The following is a 19,511-nucleotide window of genomic DNA, read 5'->3' on the forward strand; positions in this document are numbered from 1 at the left end:
CACTCTTTTACAATACATTTTATTGATATCATTGAAAAAATTTTACAAAAATATTGATTTTCTGAAGGGCCGCCGGATTTGATATTCATATTAACAGTAAATCCTACATAAAAGTATAGTTCCCCCGATCTTAAACACTCTTTTACAATACATTTTATTGATATCATTGAAAAAATTTTACAAAAATATTGATTTTCTGAAGGGCCGCTCTTCTGTATAATTACCATAAAATTAAATAAATATTGATCAAAATGAAAAGTCGTGAAAAGAAAAAATAAAAATTAATATTATATATGTGAAAAAAAATAAGTGACAAATGTGCCAGTGAGTAGTGCCCAGTGAGAAATCGTCGCGCAAAAAAAAAAATTTTTTCAGGTCGGGCTTTAGATTAATTACACAAGTGTTAAGTGGTAATTTGTTGGCCTTTCGGTTTTGCGTGTGAATAAAGGCTGTATAAAAAGTGCGTAAAAAGTCCACAAGTGTGCGTTACCAGTGACGGCAATTTAGTGGATGGGTCACCCACAAGTAATCCTTGGACCACGGCAAAGAAGGAGCGCCATCAGAATTTACGTATGGAGCTCGCATTTGGATCATCATGGAGCGAGGGCGAAATATGGTATAATATTTTAATTAAATTTTTATTTATATTAAAGGTGAGATTTTAAAATATATGATTGTATATAATTAGTGCGTAATGAATTTTATAATTAATTCTGTGTAATATAGGTTCCGTTGTTGGGCAATCAACATCAAAAGCGGCTGTGCGTTGCAAGCAGGATTTGCCGAAGCGATCATCAACATATGTGCTGAAGCACAGAAAAGCTGATGTGACTACGACCATCCCATGTTGAAGCTATTAGGGATATAGCCAACTAGAGGGATATCTCTAATCACCTCGTTGCCGCTGCTAAGAGGTAAATATGTTGATACGTGAAAGTGAAAATGTAAATGTGAAAGTGAAAATGTGCCTTTTTAGATGTTTGTGTCATCTAAGCTTTGAGTGACCTAGAGAAGCCTATTCGAATTTGTGGGACGAATGTTGGGCAAAGCGGTGCTTACACTAAGGGATAAATTGAAGGAGCTAAAAGTGCATTCGGTGCTAGAAATCAACATCACGTTAGGGCGGCACAAAAAGCGGTCGCCCATGCATGCGCGATTCGTAGGGCATGACCAAATGCTATGTTTTTATTTTTATTTTATTTATTCTAATTTTTCCTTTCATTGAATAGAGAAATTCGCGTGTGCTATCTAACTTAGAGTATTGAGAGTATGACACGTCGCATCATCAAACTAAACAGCTACAACCAAAACGCGCCGAAAAGATTCCTTAAATGAAAACTTTGACATTGTTAAAATAGTTGACGATTTTGAAGTAGTTTAAGATTTTTCGCCCGAAAAATATGTAAAAAAAAATATTTGCTTTCACCTGCATTTTTTTTTTAAATGTAATAAATTATATTTTCTACAGTAAATCTTAATTCTCTTTGCTTCGTTACTTGGTACCTATTTTTATGTGATTGACGTTGGATAGTATAGATACATATATGTATATATATATATATATATTATATATGTATATATAATATATATATGTATGCATGTAAGTATATTTGATGCAAAGTACACATAGGTATGCATATGTATAATTATGCAAGTCACCTTAAGTGTACACCTGCCCTTTATAGGTACAATTTATGGAACTTACTTGCATCGTTCGTAGGTTGTAGGGTTTGTTGTAGCTTCTTAGATTTGCTAGGGTATAACAGTGTGGTGATATCAATCACCTTCTAATAAAGGGTGAATAGCGAAGTGAAATTTGTTTCTACTAGAGAGGTATTGGAAGAATTAAGATATTACGTTGAGGGTGTAGGTGTGGATTTTTCCGTTTCTTCTGAGTAAGGTGGAAGGAGGACCAGTTTGACTAGTGGTCTAGTCACCTGTCCCCTTTGGGTTGTGATGTCCACGACGCGCACCTGGTTGTCGGGTCCAGGATGTAATTTTACCACTCGTCCCATTCTCCATTCGTTTGGTGGTAGGTTGTCCTCTTTAATGACGACGAAGTCCCCCACCTTGATGCTAGGTTTTTGTTGTTTCCATTTCGTCCTTTTTTGTAATTCGATGAGGTATTCCCTTTTCCATCGTTTGCGAAAGGTTTGATGGATGGCTTTCAATTTCTGCCACCACAAAGAATTGTGAACCAGTTCCTCTTGCAGGGACGGATTTTTCGCGAGACGCGTCTCATTCCGGAAGAATTGAGAGCAGGCGCTCTTGAGTGATGGTCCCAGCTTGATGCTTGATGGATTTGATGCCAAGGCAGCTAGTTGCTTGTCCAGTGTGACTTCGCTGAAAAAGGAAACTATTTTGTTTGGTGGGCTGACTGTTTCGGCTCGACCAGTTAGTATCCACCCGAATACAGTCTCTTGGGCAAGAAGTGTACTTAGTACATTTTTCTTCAAGCCGCTTAAAATAATTTGGGGATAAATGTCTCCGCCGAGGACAAGGTCCACTGGTTCATTGACGAAGAACCTCTTATCCGCCAAAGTGAGATCTGGAAATGCTTGCCTTGTCATTGCGCTTACTAGGCAAGTTGGCAGATTTCCAGTCAATTGCGGCAAAACTAGCGCAATTGTATTTATTTTTACAAAAGGGTCGATAAGCGACCGCAGTTGTAAAGAGCACACTTGTCTTACCTGCGCAGATATCGAATTGTTGATGCCCGAGACTTGGGCATGCAAGCGTTTAGATGGCAGGTTGATTCTACGTTTGAGGCGTTCAGTGATGAACGAACACTCAGAACCAGAATCGATCAGAGCTCGTGCTGCGAAATTTACATTGTTGTGGAATATATTCACCATGGCTGTTCCTAGTAGAACCCCTTTGTCCGTATTGGAATAGCACGATTTAAAATTATGGATTCTGCTATCCGTTGGCCTATTAGAGTCGAGGCGTTTTAGGGCCTCCTTGGATGTTGAGGGCAGGTCATCAGCGGGATCTCTGCTTTCTTTAAGAGCTGCTGCCTTTGGTTGAACTGCTGTAATGTGCAGGAGCGTGTTGTGTCTTGAGTGACATGTGCTGCAGTTATATGAGCTCGTACATCTCGACACCGTATGTCCTGACGACAGGCAGTTCAAGCAACAGTTGTTGCTCTTAACGCACGCGATGCGATCGGTGACCTTTAATTTCCGGAACTTCGGGCAACTTTGCAATTTGTGGTCGTCAGTGACACATAATTTGCACATATGTTTGGCGACACTTACCTGAAAGTTACCCATCCTTCTTGGTGTAGTTTCCGTATGGTGTTGTAAGCTTTGCGCCTTGGGCGCTTTGTAGGCTTTAATCCCTTTTAAGCCTGACACTGTTTCAAGTGTCTGAAACCTGTTGGAAAGGAATTTGTCCATATCTGTCCACTTTGAAATTTCAGATTTGTTCTCTATCGTTTGTTCCCAAAGCGATAGAGTACTTTCTGGCAATTTCGTGGAGCATAAATAAGTAATAATTGCATCCCAGTTTGAAATGTCAATTTGGTGGTTCTGTAAGGAGGAAATGCAATTATTAATGTCACGTTGGAGTTTTTTTATCGAACTGCCACATTCAGTTTCGATTGTCTGTAGGTTAAACAGGATCTTCAGCTGCGTGTTCACCAGAATCCGTTTGTTTTCGTACCTTTCGCAGAGATTTTTCCACGCTGTAGCAAACCCGTCATTAGTGAGCGGGCATTTCCTGACAATGTCTCTGGCTTCACCCTGCGTTTTTTGGTTGAGGTGGAACAGCTTTTCGACCGGGGTGAGGCGTTTATTTAAAATGTATATGGCCGTGAACATATCGCGGAATGTTGGCCAAGATACGTAGTCACCTTTGAAAATGTCCGTATCGCACGGTGGAAGGTGAATGTTAAGTTCGCGTACTGCAAGCTCTTCGCCTTCCCGGTCCGCCTTTTCCAGCCTCGCAGAGAGGTCAGCCATCGTCGACATGCCGCGCAAATATGTGTGGTAACATATTTTATTTCTCTTCTTTATCGCGGCAAGATCCTTAGGAGAAGGAGTTTCTGTTGAAAGCAAGTGGTCGTACGCTGCTTTGGCCTTTTCCCACATTGCTCTCAACTCCTCCTGTTGGATCCGGAGTGAAAACTTCGAATGGTCACTTGACGGAGTGCCATTAAAATCGGATTCGAATTCCGTCACGGCGTCGACTAACCGAATATACGTATCCATATTGTAGGTATGGGATACAAAAACTTACGCGGTATTAAACAAAAAAGGATGCTCCTTCGCGAAATGGAGACGAATTCACAGCGAGACCCAAGCCCAAAAATGCACCACCGAGATTAAAATAACAGTATATTATGTATATTATGTATGTCTGTATATATTTATTGACCAAAAAGGATAATATATTTAAATTTATATACGAGAATTTCGCCACCCACACAATAATCAGCGGTATGTATACACCTGTGCAAAAAGTGCGCTGGGATCGATTTCAATTTACTGCGGCGTTGTTTGTGTAGTTGTGTACTCAACTTCACAGCGGGAATGTACAAGTAAAAGGAATAAGAAAAAAAATGAAAATTCCCAACAACGCGCTGTTAGAGGGTTGATCTACTTGAAAATACCGCGCGCACTTGTATTGTCTGTTTGTGGACAGACGGAGTCGTTGACCCTTTTTGATTTTTTTTGTAATTATCTTGTTTCCACCAAAAAAAAAGAGTGTGCAATAAATCCACGTACCTGTTTTTTCTGGAACGGATTGTTGGTGATTTGCTTGCTTATGATTTGCTTGCTTGTGATTTGCTTGCTTGCTTGATCTGTTGGTTTGCTGCTGATCTGTTGGCTTGCTGCTGATCTGTTGGCTTGCTGCTGATCTGTTGGCTTGCTGGTGATTTTGTTGGCTTGCTGCTGATCTGTTAGCTTGCTGGTGATCTTTTGGCTTGCTGGTGATTTTGGCTTGCTGGTGATTTTTTTTTGCTTGCTGGTGATCTGTTGGTTGGATCTTTTATTTTATCCGGCTCGAAGGACCATGTATATTCGCTCGGATGCGACGCAATGGGCGGTTTGAACTGTGGGCCTCCACGGTCGCTCCGATGAAATATTTTGAAAAAAACAGAAAACACAGCGTGTCAGTATATATTCTTTTAGTTTATTTCGGTAATATATATATACATAGATATATGCATAGATGCGCATTAATATATTAAGTATTAATATATTAAGTATTAATTTATATTTTACAACGTATTACTTACTTTGTTGGCTGACACGTCTGGTGGCTCCTGATTGTACAATCCAAGTGAAATTTATTATTAAAGTTAGAGTGAAAGTAACCTCGCCGAACAACTTTTAACACGGTAAACGTTTTAACTGTTCGGCGGGGAAATGCCCGGGTTAACGGCCTTCACGTTGCAGCGACTGGAAACGGTGGTTAGCAACAGTCGGAACGGAAGGCGCAGTTACCATTAGGGTGGCTAAAAATTTATATTTAATATTAGGGTGCGGCCTAAACACCTGGTATTCGATTCTTAAAACCTTCTCCACATGTGTCTCTTCAATGTGGCAAAGGTTGGTTAAAATCGGTTGAGTAATTCTCCGTAAAGTTCATCACAACGCGAAAAACGGCTGAATTTTTATTTATAATATATAGATTTTATGAAAAAAAAAAAATTTTTTTCGAAATTTTCCATGTATCTGTCCCTTTAACTCCAGAACACCACTTCCAAGTTGTGGAAATTTACTTCGAAGATAAAAAATATATTTGCGACATTTATAAAGCACTGGCGGCTTCATTGGTCCTTATTTTTTTTGAAATTTCCAAAAGTTAATTAGCTAAAAATCAATGACATTTTCAAGGCGGCGAAACTTCCCATACAGCGCCCTTAACTATCGATTTATTGGACTAATCGAATGGACCCTGCCACATACATAGCTTCTGCCGTTTTATTTGTGACACGTATGATAATATCAACGATTTCGATTGACATAATTTTTTTAATGTATCGGCAATTGTTAACATTTTTGTACTCTTATGTGGCCCAACCATTTGTCTGACGATATTTCTCGCAGGAGTTTTATTCCAAACCGTTTTGTTAGCCACCAATGTTGTACTGGTGCTGTCTGACATAAAAAAATCGTGTAAATAAGTCTTCGTATACATATTTCCGCCTATATATTTACTATATTTCTTGAAATACACACTGTAAAGGAGAGAATATCAAAACAATGGTCGAATAAGTACAGTATTGTACGTCAAAAAACACTGCCTCTTTCGCCAGTTAGGATCTGTGTATGCGCACTGGCGGGGTTTGGCTGCCGTACAGTATAATAGCTGTGTGATCATAGGTAAATTTGCCTGTAATGTATTGTAACATAGGCACGGACGAACCCCGTCGGTGTGCACACACCTATTCTACCTGACGGGAGAGAGAGAGAGAGTCTTTACCTGCTGCAAAACGAAGAGACACGTTGTGCTGTAACCTTATACTCGTAGTACTAAGAGGAATATTTCGGTATACACAATCTTCATCTTCGCTCCCCTCCTCAGCGTCTCATTCTCTTTCGACGTCATCATCTTCTTCTTCTTCTTGTTGCTGTTCTTCCTTGTCGAAGTTTGCACTTTCTTCATTTTCAAATTCTTCATTATCTGACGCTTCAGTATTGCTCTGATTGGTCTCAAACTTTTACATATGACCTTTCAGTAAAAGTGCTATAATTCACTCAGCTTTGCTCCGATTGGCCTGAACTTTCGGCACGTAATTGCGGAAGCGTCAGCCTTTCCAATTCATGAAAATTGGTTGCAAAACAACAAAACTATCAAATCGTTTCCCTAAAGATGCTGTAACTCCTTCCATTTTGCTCTGATTGACCTGAAACTTTGACATATAACCTTTCAGTAAAAAACCATTGTCGCTTGGCCACCCTTCGTAGACTTTCGTGTCAAAAGGATCCGAACTATCGTAATCGTCCTCGCCTAGTAGCTGTTTCAAATACGCATCTTTTTCAGCTTCACCCTATCTAAATAAAAAACAAATGTATTAAAAAATATTTTTGATATCCTATTTACATATATTTTATACATTACCTAAAAAAATTCAATCTCGTTAACTCCTCCATGGTTTTGCACTTATTGCAATTTTATTTGTTATTTTAGATTAAAAACTTCAAAAAGTTTACACAAATTTCAGAAAATACGTTACACAATATAAAGTTACACAATCACATAAAATAATAGCACACGCGTGATGACGTACGCTAAAGTATTAGTAATGACTGCGCACCGCTACGTTTTACTTCTTCGACGATGAAAACTGAACAATGCTGCGTTTCAAAATGTTTAACCATATTTCTTTCAAAAGTGCTCTCGAACATACCTCAGGTATAAAAGATTAGAAAGACCGACCTTTTCACTTACCTTTCAAGTTCAACCCACCTGGGCTTCACAAAAACGAGAAATTTAGGCTGCAGCTGCCTGCGTTTTATACCTGATATACCTAGGAGTACGAAACTTGCGGTATATAATATTATTACATTCAGTTGGAAATATATTCTTACAACATAAATATATAAATATTTATCGAATGTATACAACTATTTCGGGATATATATAGAAGACTTATATCCAAAACATTGTTGTCGGGGTACCCGGGTGGCATAGGATGTACATTTTTTTGAGTGGCAACATAAGTGTTAAATGTATCTTGAAGATACCTCGCAAAAATGTCTACTTTTTCTTTATTGCTTCTGGCCCACGTGCTGTCGGTTGGTTGTGAAAGTGGGTTCAACAATTTTTTTATGTGAACGAGAAGTTATTATAAAGATTTGCAGAATTTTCAAAATTTTTTAAATCAAAAAAAAAAATTTTTTTTAAATAAATTTAATTTAAAAAAAATAAACGACTTGTATAACATAAAATAAATGGGCATTAAATAAACAAAACAAAAACCATCCAAGCCCGGTGCAAAATCACACACCTATTTTATTGGGCATGAGAGTATTTGCGTTATCTCCAATATGACGTTGTACTGTATATTGCGAGTGTAGATGAATGAGGGAACAAGATCCCATAAATATGCATAAAAGTGTGAAAATTTATTATTTATTTATTTTATTTATCGAAGCTCAACAGCAAACAATGACACAAATACTTTCCTTCTACGTAGTTTATTGTTATACAAATTAGATTTACTATGATAATATTTGTAAACAAGATAATGACATGCCACACTTCTTGTCAGATTATCCGAATGCGATTACTTTTGTTTAAGTGCAAAATTATTGCGCTGGTTAAGACTTCTTCAAACTGAAAACGTAGCATAATCAGAGGAAGCAACATACGTAATAACTTTTTACTCAATTTGGACTTCAAAAATGAAAGGAATACTTGTTTTTGGAATTTTTCTTCAGGAATTGCATATATACTTAAAAATATTTATATACGAAGTGTGTTCAAAAAATAAGATGAATTTTAATTTTTCTCAAAAAGTATTTATTTATTCCTTCCAAATAGTCTGCCTCAGATATAATACACTTGTGCCAACGTTTTTTCCAATTCTCAAAGCAGTTCTGATACGCACTTTTTGGTATGTCTTTGATTCGGTTTTTATCTCTTCAATCGTCGTCAAACGCCGTCCTTTCATGGGCCTCGTCAGTCTCGGGAACAAGAAAAAGTCACAGGGGGCCAGATCTGGTGAATGCGGAAACTGAGGCATAATAACGGTGTTGTTTTCGGCCAAATAATCTCTCACAAGCCAAGATCAGTGAGCAGGTGCATTATCTTGATGCAAAAACCATGCAATTTTTTACACAATTCCGGGCATCTTTTACGCATTGCGACACGCATATGACGCATAGTTTCAACGTAATACTCCTTATTTACCGTACGCCTTTGTGGTAAGAACTCCTGATGCAGTATACCATGGTAATCGTAGAAAACAATGAGCAAATCCGTGACATTTGATCGAACTTGGCGTAATTTTTTTGGTCTTGGCTCTCCTGGACTCTTCCATTGGGACGATTGGGGTTTGATTTCGATGTCTTAACTATATACCTATGATTCGTCATCAGTTATGACACTTTTAAGCAAATCTGGATCATCGTTGACGCCATTCAATAATTCCTGAGCGATGCTTATGAGGAATTATTTTTGGTCAAAACTTAGCAATTTTGAAACGAGCTCTCTGAAGCTTGTGGCCTTCATGCCCAAAATTTCCGAAAAGAGCCAACTCTAATTGTGATTCGACGATTCTCCAGAACAATTTTCTTTACGTTCTCAACATTTTCACCAGTTGTTGATGTACCGGTGCGTCCAGAGGGAGCGCCGTCATTCACATCTTCTCAACCTTCTGTAAAAAGCTTGTAGCGCTAGTAAGCATTTATTTGCCTCAGAGTACCCTCACTGTATGCCACTGTCAACTTTTCAAGTGTTTTTGAGCACTTAATTCCAGTAACTTCTTCGATCCATTTTTTTCGATAGCAGAAAATCGCCGAACACGCAAAACCCTCGTCTTATTTATGCCTCTCACAAACAAACTAAACATCCTTTATTGCTAAAACCGTGAACATATCGTCGAGACGAGTGTACCGACATAAAAAATAATAATAATCGAAAGCCGAATGTAGGTAGCCCGCGAAATTTGCAAATTCACCTTATTCCTCCACACACCTCGTACATTCATCCATCCGTACTTTAAGCTCTAGCGTTATGGAGAGGCAATAACAATTGCGAAGCACTCGTTGGGGTATTTTTTATTGCTCTGTTTTGCACATTTGTTTCATTAGATGATAAGATAACAACAACTATCTCCGTACCTTAAAAAGCAAATAAAGGCAGTGCTCATTTATTGATGTTCAACTATCTACTTCTACCTCTAAAATCAAAGTAAACAAATCATATTTTGCATGAAAAGTTAAACATGCAAAATTTTATCAAGATCTTAATAAAATTACCTAAATCCAGTTAAGAAGAGTCCAATTCAGAAAAACAGTACCGAACTTCATAAATTATACTTGGCGCAAGTTTTTACTAAAATGTTACTTGAGGTGATTACCGCTGGAAATACAGGCTATAAATTCAGACTAAAACTTAATGCTAGCTGTGATTAGTGAACTATACAAGGAGAGATATATTTTAGTCTTTTTATTGTAGTACTTTAATTTTTGTTTTATTTTCTTGTAGATAGTGCCCGACGGTCGGAGTTCCGGATACAGTGTGTTGCTGAAAAGTTGCCAGTGCTCTCTGGTTTTGGCACCTAATGATAAACTGACCCCTTACGAAAGAGCAGTTGAGAGTTTCCGATACTATATTGAAAAGCACTTTCTACATCGTCGGGTCCAAGACAGAAAATGATGATGATGAATGTAATACTTAAAGCAACAGACGGAATATGTTGAAAACGTTGGCGAGGACTTCAAATCCATAAAAGCCAAGTAGCCTAATCGCGCCTTAGAAATCACTTACATCCGTTCCAAAACTGTCCAGTGAAGGTATTATATACACTTATGCGAGTGTCGGCGCACTAAAGGGTGGTTAAATTTCAAGGGCCGGTGTTGAATGTGAACCACACCTAAACGTCAACGAGACCGTTGGACTTCTTTCTTTGGGATTATTTGAAAGATAAGCCAGCAACAATTCAGGAGCTCAAGGATGAGATAATTCGGCACATTAACGGCATAGAACCTCAATTATGCCTCAGCAGTATCGAAAATTTGGACCATCGGACCAATATTTTGTTTCATGCGTAATTGAGCCATACCTATATTATCATAATAAAGAGAAATGACAATAGTTTCCTAAAAAAATGTATTTTATTCAAAATCAGCACCGGCCCTTGAAACTTAACCTAATAATATCCTAACCTTATAATATCCAAATCAACGAGTTAGCTGGCAAATTGGGGAAAGACGATTCCTTGCAGAGTTCCCTAGTACCGGATCCAGTTTTAGGGCCAAGTAAAGCGAAAGCGATCGGCTACATCAAGGTTGCAAAAAATAAAACTCACAAGAACCGTCGGTGCAGTACTGACAGCTGCAAAATAATCAAGTGTTTCCTAAAAATACCTGAGAGGGTGGTATCAAAATTCCTTCTTAGATTTTTTCTTCTTAGATTTAGTGAGCTACGAGCTCTCGTATAACTACATATAATAATTACATAACACAATCTATAGGGAGGACATATAGTCATCAAAGGAATCATTGCTGATCCACTTGTCCATCTTATCTGGAATATAAGGACAGTATAGATTATTTTCTCTGCGGATTTTTCTCCAGACTTTGAAGATGCATTTTATGGGCCGATGTATTGAGGATCGACTCTCTTCCCTCTCTTATTCTCTTTCACTCCGTAAACTGCTAAAACTGCCCACTTGTCTCTCCTTATACGTTGAATTCTATATCTTCGTTTTAAGTGCAATGGGCAATATTGACTGAGTCTTTGGAAAAAATGTACGCCCATCCACAATTCCATTCCATGTGTTAGGAAGAACGCGGAGAGCTAATATAAAGTAGTATACTCCGATTCCGAGAAAGGCAGGGCATGGATCCAATATGTGGTCTGTAGTTATAGTACTGCGAAAATTACATCCCGTAACAAGGTTTTAAGAAAGAATTTGATGGTGTATTGGATGAAGACTCTAAATTCAAGAATTCTGCAAAGGAGGTGATAAATGGCTTTGTTGGGATAAGAGCTTAGGGCTAGTTGCGTTCTTCACAAGCTTACATAAGCTTAAAGGAAATCGATCTGTTTAATAATCGGTCAAACTTTCTGGTATAATTCTTTGGGCTTATGTTGTTTAATAATATGCCTCCTTACTTTGTGCAACATCCGACAGCAACACTCGCCATTTTGCACCCATCCAGCGTATTTTATTTCTGAGATAGCGCGACAATCCTCGTTGGCTTCCCGTTTTCTGAATAAAAAAAGGCACCTAATTTGATGGACGCTTTTCTGATGTAATTTCTGTTGGTAGCGAGGTCTCTCTGAGACCATACATTCGAGACCGATTTTATGTTACTTTATATGATTGGCGGCCGCCGTAGCCGAATGGGTTGGTGCGTGACTACCATTCGGAATTCACAGAGAGATTGTTGATTCGAATCTCGGTGAAACACCAAAATTAATAAAAACATTTTTCTAAAGTTGTCGCCCCTCGGCAGGCAATGGAAAGCCTCCGAGTGTATTTCTGCCATGAAAAAGCTCCTCATAAAAATATCTGCCGGTCCCTCCATTTGTGGTACGACATCAAGACGCACACCTCAAATAGGAGGAGGACCTCGGCCAAACACCTAAAAAGGATGTACGCGCCAATTATATATATTATAGCCGTAGTAGAATCCAACTAGCCTCTTTATCCAATGCATCTCTTTGTGAGTTGAATGTTAAGTTAAGATGATTGCCCGGGGACAGGGCACACTTGGACGAAGAAATCAAATATGTCCTTTGCGATGTCATTGTAGTGGAAATAAAGAGGAGGGAACTATTATAATAAATCAAAAGGAAGGAGGGAATTTTTGGATGACGATCGAACTATGATTGACTCATCTTTCGTACTACTGACACAAGGAGGACTCGTAGTAATGCCGTATTTCACAGCTTGCATACCTCACAGTCAGTGTTCTATAAGAGTCCCGGAAATTCCAGAGCTGAGAATCAGTTAACCTCAGAAGATCATTCAAACTCCTTCAATCTACAGGTGACCAAAATGATTTCGTTACCTTATAAGTTCGTGTACTTACTCAACGTGCGCTGAGTTCACGCGTATCCCATCGTCCCAAGAGAAAACTGATTGTCGCCCTCTCATTTCCTCTCAGATCTCCTTCCTAGCCAACTCATCCGCATCGCGGTTTGCTGCAATGTCCCCATGACCAGGCACCCAAATAATCGTTATATCAAAGAACTCGAATGCGATTGAAAGCGAAGTCAGACACTTCCCGACCAGTCTTAAGCTCCGGGTGCTAATTGCAGCTTGGCTCACAGATATTTACTTCTGTGACAGTTACTAAAAAGTGAGCAGACAATCATCTGCTTCTTTCATTGTAGCTACCTCTGCTCGGAACAAACTGCAGTGATTCGGTAATATGAACTTTAGTCCGGTAGGGAGCTGCTCGCAGAATAATCCTTCTTAACTCTTCCATCCAACTCTGAGCCATCCGAACACAGGTAAGCCAGGCCCTGCCTCCAAATGCTGGACCCCATCCACTCTTCCCTTGATGGAATGTGAGTGGAAAAAATCCCGAGGGGGCTAAGCGAGTGTGTAAATTGATCAGTTGCCAGTGGGATGAACCCAAAGTTTGTAAGGATACTTGTGTGTACGTGAGTGAGGTCAATCCTGTAGCTCGAGCCTCTCGGTCTAATTGTGGTACGTGCAGTGGCAGTTGTGCCTGCAATGTCTACGAGCACCAAATTTAGTATTGCGTTAAGCGCTAAAATAGCAGTAGTTTGAAACGTCCGAATGATTTTAATGAGAGTCAGACAGAGGCTTCTTTCGAATTAAGAGGCCTGATATTCCAGGTATATGCCCTTGAATTCTAGTCTGTAAAATATGTTCCGTGGTCGTTGTTGTGGTTGTAACAGCATAATACTCTCTCCACACATCCGAAATGCCGCTGAAGTCACAGACTTCCAAAGTTGTATTACTTAGAGAGTCAAAACCACGCAAATAATGGCACTCTTTGGAATTTAAACTTCAAATTAATGCTTATACGATGAGAGTCCCTCTCATCCTTGTAAAACCTACATACTTGAATTAACTGTCAAATCGAATGCGTCGGTCGAATGGAGCCTTTGAAACCCCACCTCTTGCGCGATGAGTGTTGGTTACCGCATCCCACACTTAGGTTGCTGTACCCAGAATTCAGTAAAGGAACTAACTACATAGCAGCACCTCTGTATCCCATTCAACCCGCCGAAAGCTTGGCGTACAATTATAGTTAAAGGAGGAATTAAACTAAAATTCAAAAATAGCTTTAAAAATATGAACCCACACATACCTACAAACGATTTGGTTGCGTTGGCGTTAAAAACATATTGCCCAATCAACGTAGATAAATACATACATACATACACACGAGTATGTATGTATGTGTATGTAAGTGTAATATTATTTTTGCGCTGTATTTTTCTTTTAAAAGGAAGCGACTCATTTCGATTCTATAAAAAGTTTTACATTTTTATGATATCTATCCTAACTCGATCTCCGTCTGTTAGGAAATAGTAGAACGTAACTAATGGCAACCATTGAAATGTTTAATAAGCCTAGGAAAAAGTACAAAACAAAAAAATTACTACGCATAAGCTATGCGACGAACTCAGGCGCGAATAATTGAAGCACCCAGCGGCACAACTGGCACTAGCAGCCAGTGACCAACGGTACAGTGACCAACATAACAAGTAAATCAAATTAAAAATTGTGTGATGGAGAAAGTTTTTGCGCGCCAAGCAAAGGAAAAGTGTAAAGTACGAAATAGATGCTTTTGCTATAAGCCATTTTACTATTTCGACATTTTACTATAAACAAACATACATACATACATCCGCATCTATATTTCTTCTAATATACTTTTCTTGGTTTTTTCCTCATACTTTCAAGCTTCTTATTTCCTTCAACTCCTTAGCCTCCTTTTCCTTTTTACATTTTATTCTAAATAAGCCAATCTATTCTGTTTTCTCTACTAGTACGCCCACGCTTTTGAATGAATGAACCAGCGCAATGGCGCCCATTTAACAGCAAGCAACGGAAACTTAGTAATAGCAGCCGTACAACCATTGACTGCCTGGCGAACGCAGGGACCAATAAACGAGTGCATGGAGCAAAGTAGCAAACGGCGACCACTTGAATACGCTAAAACATGCGCGGAACTTATTTTCCTTATTTTGCTGCTTCCGCTCTTCTTATACTTCCTTCCTTCCTGCTTATTATAGTCGTCAACTATGTCGCACTTCTTCCTTTTGCTTTATTTATTTATTTCTTTTTTTTTTTGTATAGAATATTTCTGCTGATGTTGTTGTTGTTTTTGTATACTTACTTTGCTTCCATGAAATATTATAAATTTAATTCTTTTTATATTTCTGCGCGCTCTGCGTCCATGGTGGTGTTAAACTTGTTACCGCTATAATGATATCCCCAATTTAATTGAAAGACGAAACCGCATGGCACGAAAAAATTCAAGTAGTTACTTGGCTACGCTCAACGGCGGAAATAGTGAATGAGATTTAGGAAAAGCAAACAAAAAATATAAGCCAGTTAAGTGGCGTAAGAGTGCGAAAATCTGTTGAGACTTGTTAGTGATGGTCTGTTTGAGAAGACGTCACAAGAAAAATTCTGATTGAACTCAATCCATTATAAACAGCTTCCTCATTATTATATTTTGTTTTGTTTTTACTTTTGTGAATTACTTCAAAAATTACCACTCCCTGGATTTTATTAAAGTAGCGCGGCCAATTGCCTTTTGTAATTTTCTACCTTTAGTAATAAAGGCTTTGAGAAAAGCAGCTCGATATTGTGGTAGAAAACAGACGCTATACGCATTGGATGTAAAGGGTTTTTCAATAAGGGCGGGTAGATGTTGAAATGGAATAAAATGGCGTTTGCTGTGTGGCACGTAGCGCCGTTCTGCTGGAAACACATGTCGTCTAGGTCCATATGGTTCAATATGGGCCACTAGAAATTGGAAGGGCCACCACGTCTACCGAAAAATGGGCGCATTGCGCGCAAAGTTTGCATTAATGAACACTCATTTTGATAATAAAATAAAGTTTTATCATTTGAACGTGCTGTTCAATCGTGTAACTTGCCATGATGATTTGGCATAAACAACTGAATAATAAACCAAAAATTTGACAGATGTCACCAAAACAAAATGGTTGCCACAGGGTGCCAAAATCGACCCGCGCCAATTGAAAAACCCTTTATTATATTTTATTAAACTATTGTGCGCATTTCATAAGCATTGTGGCAATTTGCTAGGAAAAAGCAATGGAAAAAAATAAGTACTGTGCAGTGGTTGAATTTTTATTTTTGGAACGTTTAAAAGCAAAAAAAATTTATGAACGAATGCTTAAAGTGGAACTTTTTACTATCAATTGGTAAAGTAGAAAAGAGAGTTACTGAACTTAAACGTAGTCGTGAAAGCCTTGAAGATGATCAACGCCAAGGAAGTCCAAAAACAACAAAAACATCAGAAATCGTAGAAAAAATACAGGTATTGGAAAATCAACAGATATTCCAAAATCGTCGAGTGACTGAAAGAGATTTAGTAGAAGCCCTAAACATCTCATTGGGCAGTTCAAGAAATATTTTGACAGAAGTATTGGGTTTCACGGGGGCCGCCGTGGTCTAATGGGTTGGTGCGTGTCTACCATTCGGAATTCACAGAGAGAACGTCGGTTCGAATCTCGGTGAAAGATCAAAAATTAAGAAAAAGTTTTTTTCTAATAGCGGTCGACCCTCGGCAGGCAATGGCACACCTCCGAGTGTATTTATGCCATGAAAAAGCTCCTCACAAAAAACTATCTGCTGTTCGGAGTCGGCATGAAACTGTAAGTCCCTCCATTTGGGGAACAACATCACGACGCACACCACAAATAAGAGGAGGAGCTCGGCCAAACACCCAAAAAGGGTATACGCGCCAATTATATACAATATATATATGTAATATGTTGTTTTCTTGGGAGTAATAAACACACAATACGATTTATCTAGAAATAGAAACTTTATTATTAATATCGAGCTTAATTTATCGAACTAAATTCATAACAAGTAATTGCACGCGGTCGACTAACCTAGAAATAGAAAAATCAACAATTAAAGGTTTTTTACTCCTATTAATTTTGTAGATCGACCATCTGCTTTCAGTTCACAAATTTGACTCATCGCATAAACAAGCGCAATCTCCTCAATTATCGTTCTCTTCTCTGTGTAAGTATACTAAGCTTATATTAGTGTATACATGTGAGCGGCAGCACTCACAACATTACGCAAAGCTTACATATATATATATATATATATATATAATATATAATATATATATATTGGGTTTCAGAAAGCTGTGTGCACAGTGGACGCTGCATTTGTTAACAGTGAAACAAAAATTGACTTGGGTCTTCCACCCTGATCCTAAATCAAAACAAGAGGCTAAAAAGTGGCGTTCAACTGGTTCTTCGGCTGCGAAACCAGTACACGTCCAGAAATCGGGCAAGAAGATGTTAGCATCAGTCTTTTGGGATACGAAAGGATTTTTATTTGTGAATTACTTGCAAGTTTAGGTTAAGTTAGCCTGGTTGGCAACAATATTTTGCTATTGTTCTGTGACTGCATCGCTGTTGTGCTGCGTTATTTCAATAGAAATTTCAGTGTTACCCCACTAAAGAGCAAATTCAAGGATGGTGAATTATTAGATTTTGACTTGAGCTATGGTAAAAAACGAATTTGAGCGGATAACTACGGCAGCCACAGCATCACGGCTCGACAATTGAATTCTGCCCGCCCATTTCACACTCGTCCAATCAAATGTTTACACACGGCATCAAAGTGACCTTGTGTTAATTTTTTTCGTATATCACTAACACAACCTCCATTTTTTCGTAAGCAACCCGCTGTTATGACCCCGGCGATGTTAGCGAATCGAGTGATTCTCTCCAGTGCTGGGAAAATTTCTAGAGGTGCGCTCTTTAATACACTCTTCAATTTGACCGAATCAGCTGAAGGGCTTACGTCACTTTGTTTGTGTTTACAAAAAAAAACTGAAGTTGTGTTGGTGAGATATGTAAAAAATCAACCAATGGCACATCGTGGACGTCTAAACAACGACTGATTGGTCGAGTGTGCAAATACATGTGAAATGATCGAGCCGAAGTTCGCCTCACAATTTTCTTTCTCACAATAGTTAAAGAGCAAATCTTGTAAATCTATCATCCCTGGATTCTTTCTAATCCACTGAGAGTTAGTTAACAGTCTTATATTGATCACACTTTCTAATTTTCTTCACCAAATATAAGCCTTTTATATATATTTCTATATTTTTCGATGTGTAAGGTATTTGTATAGGCAGAGATGAACGAGTTTAATCTCTTTTATCCAGTAGACTAATACACTTTTCTCTTTTGATAACCTCCCTACTCTTGTGATAACCTCTTTACTCTTTTGAAAACGTCAAAGAGTTGCATGCTCTTCTTTCATGGAGTGTAAGCCAAACTGAATGCTATGCTCTGCAGACATCCATATTCGTCAAGAATGATAGAAACAAGATTGCGCCCTTCAAGGAGTGCGTGTCGTCGCATTAGCTGAGTTGTGCAGTGTTGCCAATCATTTGTTCTTTGCAATAAATTTAGTGCTTTTTTATACCCAAAATGCGAACACTTTTAAGTTTGGTGTTGGTTTCTTTTTATTTTAATTCAAGCAACCGAAGTTAAAAAAAAAACATCTATTACTAGACAAATGAATGATAAAAAAAGTCACTCTGAGAAGATTTTAGTGTTAATGAAAATTTGTTGGTTCTTATAAAATTTTAAATTTTAAAAGTGAAAATTTACTTTTCACCCCTTAACATTTAAAACCTTTTTACACATTTTAAAAGGCGTTCGAATTTACTGAATGCGAATTAAAACTATAGAGGTATAATCGTTTCTTTCGGTCCTGAATCCTTAGCAGGACATCCAGCATTAAGAGGTGTATTCAACTAAATACCAGAAAATACCGAAGAAACAATAACGAAATTTTTACAAAAAGAGTACCTTATCTTGTTGCATAACCTGAAATATAGCAAAAAAGTCGTTCTCTTGACAAAAGAGTTTCTCTTAATAAAAAACTCATAAATTAAATTGTGCATATTCACAACACATTTATTTAAAATAAAACGCACATTTTAAAGACAATTTGTCACGCATACAAAGTTCTTTAAGTAACTCAATAAAAATTTGGTATTTCATTTTCTTTAAATGAGTATTTTAGTGCGTTTTTATGTCCATAGCTAGGCAACACTGCAGTAGTGAGAGAGAGATTTGATTGCTGGAAGCAAAAGAACACCAACAGCAACTGCAATCGCGGGCAATGCGACCAGATGTTCAAAAAAAGTAAAGCTAAATAAAACTGAGTGAATTATTGAACTAATTTTTAAAAAATGTATATTTTACAAAATTATAAACATTACTTTTAATTAGAACAGGCTAGAAAAATTTCAAGAAGAAAGAACTAAAACTCCGAAACTAAATAACGAAAAAAATGCTAAATCAAGTTTCGAAAATGGTAATCTGGTCATACTGGTGCTAATGGGACGTCACTCATTGTCAAATTTACTGAGAGCAAAGTAACGGTACCACGATAGGCGCCATCTCATTATTCTTTCTATCATGCATATTCGTATACCTGTTGGTAGTAGCCACTCTAGACTTTCGTTCGAATGAGTGCACTCAATTCAGATGACTAATTTCATAGTCCTTCCTCGCATTAATGTCTATTTTCTTATTTTTTCATAATAGCACTGGATTGTGGAACCTTGTAGTGACTTAAGCTGTGCTGTCCAAAGATTGAG

The 19,511-nt window shown here is 38.1% G+C and overlaps 1 long non-coding RNA gene across 2 annotated transcripts; it reads left to right on the forward strand.

Annotated features, from left to right (window-relative positions):
• The first annotated feature begins 233 nt into the window (after positions 1 to 233).
• On the forward strand, positions 234 to 1,158 carry LOC129251144 (uncharacterized). 2 transcript variants are annotated; one of them, XR_008582931.1, is made up of 3 exons: positions 234 to 653; positions 727 to 914; positions 977 to 1,158. It is a non-coding gene; the product is annotated as an uncharacterized LOC129251144 (long non-coding RNA). The 2 variants fall into 2 exon arrangements; XR_008582930.1 differs by having other exon boundaries at positions 234 to 616.
• Positions 1,159 to 19,511: the final 18,353 nt, after the last annotated feature.

This window comes from Anastrepha obliqua, unplaced genomic scaffold, assembly GCF_027943255.1.
Source record: "Anastrepha obliqua isolate idAnaObli1 unplaced genomic scaffold, idAnaObli1_1.0 ptg000005lb, whole genome shotgun sequence".
NCBI classification, from domain to species: Eukaryota; Metazoa; Arthropoda; class Insecta; order Diptera; family Tephritidae; genus Anastrepha; species Anastrepha obliqua.